Genomic DNA, 5,254 nt, shown 5'->3' on the forward strand with positions numbered 1-5,254 from the left:
CTTTCTAAGAAGCTGGTGCATGTTATTGTCAGCAAATTCCTGTTTTTTCTCATTCCAGAATAGAAAGAAACTGAGGTGCTAGAGTTGTGAGAATGGAAGGAACAGGTTATTAATTATTAAWGTTAGTTTAGGTAAATGCTGCCCTAAAACAGCCAAGAGATGTATGAGAACTCTATGAACAGCAAATCATGGAAAGGCAGCAACAATATTCCAAGGGACTGTGAAAAACAGTATGGAGAAATTTGGGATTTGTCAGGAAAGAACAGCAGTGCTGGGAGTCTGAGCAGCAGAAGAAAGGATGCRAGGTGAGTGAGTTCAGGCTCACATCTGCATAACCCTGGGCATTTAAAAATGTGTCACCATGGATCAGGGGAGGAGAAGCAAAGCAAATTCAGCCCAGCCTTCCATGAAAACCCACCTGCCTGTTCCCTGCATGCCCAGGAAAAATCCATCTGTTCGAWTTCGGGGCTGCCAGGGTGATCTTCAGGTTGATGGGAACATCTCCTGATGGACACTCCTGGAAAAGGCAGTGCTGGCCCTGAGCCTGCTGGCAAAGCTCTCTCAGCTCCAGGTATCCCTGCATTTATCTGCCATCCTGCTCTTCACACCCACCCTCTGCTGAAATCCTCTGTGAAAAGGTTTTCCATATCCAGGCTCCTCTGAGATTTGGCCATAAAACACCTTTTTCCCTCAGGATGGGGAAGCTTTTGAACGAAAGGGAAGGATGATCCCGGGCAGAGGTGGAAATTTCAGAATGTGGAATGTCTGCAAGGCAGTGCTTGTAACCCAGCTCATCCTGTGATCAGTGAGGAACTGTCATACCTGCTCACAAACAAGAGTTATCTTTTGTCTTTTCTACAGTATGGGGGAAAAAAGCGCCATTTCTATTTTTAAAGATTGAAAAGACCTCAATGCATTAACACTCTCATGTACAAAAAGGAAAGACTGTTGAAAGATGCAGAAAAACAAATGATTAGACAAAGGCTATGAAACAGCAGCTAATTTGTTACATTTTTTTCATTTTTTAAGGCAGTTTACCACATCTATAACTTAATTTGCCTTGTGCAGACATTAGCAAAGGCTTCAGTTTTCCTTCTCCTGATATTTTCTTTTATTTTCTTAGGGCTTTGCCATTAAAGCTGCTTTAATCTTTGTRGATAAATCTTCAGGTTTTCAATTTTTTTCCCCTCTCTGAAGACTTCAGCTGTCTTAAGTCTTTCCATTTCATTGTGATTAAATATTTTAGACAATTTGAAGCCCTATTTATAAATGGATATCATTAAGATTAAGCTCTAATAAGTGCTAATCTTTCCCTCCAACCAGGGAGATAAAGCCTGTCGTAAACCTGAATGGCTTAAAACAAGTTCATGTGGTTTTTTTTTAAATCCTCATAAAGTGAACAAATAAAACACTACCCAGCAGCTGTATTCACTGGAAGCACTGGAGATAATCCTCCCATTTATGACTGCAAAGTGCTTTATCTTTGTAGGTATTCTGTTTTACCTTCAGAAGTGTAGGCTGCAGGTCACAGAGCCTGAAACGTGGTAATGAAAACTGCAAATCACCTGGCCTCACAAAAAACTTCAAACCAGGCTCCAATTCTTGAGACTTTTGGTTGAATTTTGGGTCAAGAAGGGCCAATAAAGGCATTGTGTGATTTTAGTTCAAGACATAAATTAATGGCACTCCACACCTCGAGGTGAACATCACCTCTTTTAATCAGAGAACTCTGATGCTCGGAGGTTTGGAGTTCATTTTTGCCTGTGCTTGGCTGAGCCCAAGGTTTGGGATCAAACCAGGAGCTCTGGAAATCTCTGTTTGTGACAAATGCTACAAAATTACTGAACATGACAATTTCATGTGCTGTTCTRGGAAGGGTGAAGGAAAGTTTTGGCAGCAAATCAAACCCAGTGGATTTAACCAACCTCTCCAATCAAGCAAAGGGGATTAAGCTGTCCAGGGGTTGYCCTGCATTTAAATAGATTTAATACTCCAGCCCATTTTAAATGGGATTTGGTGTGACTAAAGGTAAAACATCTTCACATCTCATTGGCAGCTTTTGTTCCATTTGTGCATCTGCAGCCAAAAATAGGGGAGGAAGAGGAAAAACAAGGTTCATGCTGTATTGACAAACGAGAAGAAATAATTTACAATTAATAAGTAACCCAATCTTGTTCTGAGGACTCAACATACCCTGCTTTTATTRAAAGTGTATTAATGGCCATGGCGAGTCATCAGGTAAAGTAAAATGAYGTTACTTCTATTTCTCTCTGGTCATATGAACAAGCAGTTCCAGAGTAAATTTAAAGCTGATTTCCTGCAGATCRTGGTTTATGAGATTTTAAAACTGGCATTTGGTAAATGGTCATGAAAGTGGAATTTGAACTGCACATAAGTTTGTGGAAAGTGACCAAAGGCAGCCTGMGAAAAAATGAAATTATATTTTCTGATCATTCTTCATTTCCAGTATTAATGTAACCCACAGCCCTGCAACCTCAAAAATCTTGATCTGGAGCCTCAGCYAAAGCTTGAAACAAATGTAAGGGCTGGCAAATCAAATTAGGAATGTGGGAATCCTCTAAAAGTCTTTTTTGGTCAGTCCCTTGGTCCCTCAGTCATCTCTGTGCTCAGGTGTCCTTTCTAAAAGTGGCTTTAAGTGCAGAATTTCAAAAACAGTTAAAAATATTTTAATGTGGACGACAAACCCGACAAAGTTAATAAATCTGGTTTATTTTTGTCAGGAGCAGTATGAGAACAAAGGAAKAGAATGGCAACGGCTGTAAGAACACAGAAGGTTTATTACTTATAGCACAACTCCACCAGATGGATTTGAGTTGAATTTCAGTCGTTATTTTCTTTATWAACTTTACATTCACTTCTAAAAAAAGTGACCCTGGGAGAAATWGGGCAAGCACTGACTTCTTTGTGTGATCAACATTTGTGAAAGCTGATTACAAAAATAGGGAATTAYGTTTATGAAAATCAGATCTAATTTAATGAAACAAAAAAAAATAGAACTGAGCACCAGAGGAGACACATAAAATGGCTGAAAGTTAAATAATCTCATTATAAATATGGTGACGTAGATAATGCCAGCATCAAATCCTGCATTACTTCATCTCCCATGCATGTAAATTTAATGGGCCAAACCACAACAAAATCTCCAGCTGAAGTCCTTGATCCGAAGTTCACAAAGTCAGCGTGAATCATTTAAGTTTTACAAGCTAGTTTTTCTGCAGAAAATTACCTTACATATAAAATTGCCTTTTTCCTAGCAGAAACTTTGTAATTAAAAGTAGTATTGAGTATTGTAACATAATTTTTATACAGWAAAGTGTATTGCTTCTACTTTGAAAATAGCAGGTAAGTATCCCACGTACAACAGGATGTCTATAAGTAAGGCATTATTATAAAATATTAAAAACTGTATTCATCTGGCTACTAAGAACATGATTTTCCTACAGGAGAGAACATGTTTCAATGCTACAAAATAATCCTCCAAGTAAGGTCCAGAATACRGAATATTTCCAGGTTGATTGCACATTATGCAAACTGCAGTTCCTTCTCAAGATCAAAAAATCCATAAATCCATATGTGTTTCCACAGGCTCTYTGCACAAATTGCCTGTCAGGGTAAAAATCTTGAAAACTGTGCTGTAACCAGGATGATGAAGGAAAATTACTGCCAGACAGATTATGTAGTGAAGAAAAACGGTGTAAGTTATTGTGTGCCTCCTAGCTTGAATACATATGGGACAAATGCAAATTTGCCAAATGAAATACAGCTTAGAGTGCATAAATTTCAAACAGATAATGCTTTGTCCTTATTAAAGCCTGGCTGGGATCGCCAAATGCTTTTTCCTGAAACTCCAGCTTTTCTGTGAAGGCTGTTTAGCCCCTAAAGGAGCATCAATTATAATAACAGCCAAGCCACCAAAAATTGGAAGGGCAAGGCTCGAAGCACATAAACTGCAGCAATATGACTGATAAAAATTTGAATTTTGCCATGCATTCCAGGCATCCTTTGAGGGGATGGCATGGGAATTATCATTTATTGGCAGGGACATAAATTCCTGGTCTGGAAGAGCCGAGGTGTGATTCACGGATCTACAACTGCACAAATCTACAGGGTGGGCACAAATGGAGCTTTGGTGAAAAATTAAACATCACAAGGATGTTCAGCTCTGTGGCTTCCGAGCACTAACTAAAGGTTAGTGTGGATAATGGGATAACTCATAGCAAGAGCGATTAGAAGCCTCCTTGAGCTCAGCGAGGTTGATTTAGATTTTAGCTACTTAAGGCATGGCACTAAATCAGCAGGAAAAGGAGATTGGTTCCTCCAGAGCGGTGAATAAATAATAAGTTAAAATGAAACCATAGAGGAGCCTGGATTCAAAGACAAATGGGGGGATGTTCTGCAGTGCTTTGGGAATAAAGGTTGACATGAGATGGGAGTGGAGAGGAGAGAGGCTGACATCAAAAGGAGGGAGAGGGAATTATTATAAGGGCCTGGAGCGACACTGATGCCAAAATGATTTTKAAGTATATATGGAAGAGTACATATGAAGGAAATATAAAAGCAAAAAAAAATTTGGCATCAACAAGACAAGAAGCAACGGTTTTAAACTGATGGAAGGCAGGTTTAGATTAGGAAGAAATCGTTCCTTGTGAGGGTGGGGAGGCCCTGGCAGAGAAGCTGTGGCTGCCCCTGGAAGTGCCCAAGGCCAGGCTGGACATTGGGGCTGGAGCAACCGGTGGGAGGTGTCCCTGCCACGGCAAGGGTGGCACTGGGTGATCTTTAATGTCCCTTCCAGCCCAAATAATTTGGCTGTTCTGCGATAACCCGAGCGCTGTCCGAGAGCGGCTCTCCCCTCACCCGCTCGGCTCCCCCCGCACGGAACGGGCTCTCCCCCCCGGCCCCCCCCGCCCCGCCGTGCCCAATGGTCTCTCCCGCGGCCCGCGCTGCCATGGCAACGGCGCCGCGCTGGCGGCCGGGCTGGGGAACGAGGGGCGGCGGGGCCGGGACTGGGATCGGGATAAACCGGGATAAACCGGGATCGGGAAAAACCCCGCCGGGGTGAGCCCTCAGCGCCCCCTCAGCACCGGCCGGGCTGGGACAGGGACCGGGATCGGGATAAACCGGGATCGGGATAAACCCCGCCGGGGTGAGCCCTCAGCACCCCCTCAGCACCGGCCGGGCTGGTCCTGGGAGTGCCCCCGAGGAGCCAAGGCTCCCGCCCAGCAACCGATCCGTG

Source organism: Malurus melanocephalus, unplaced genomic scaffold (assembly GCF_030028575.1).
Source record: "Malurus melanocephalus ecotype Western Australia unplaced genomic scaffold, MMel_1.1 scaffold_360, whole genome shotgun sequence".
Taxonomy (NCBI): domain Eukaryota; kingdom Metazoa; phylum Chordata; class Aves; order Passeriformes; family Maluridae; genus Malurus; species Malurus melanocephalus.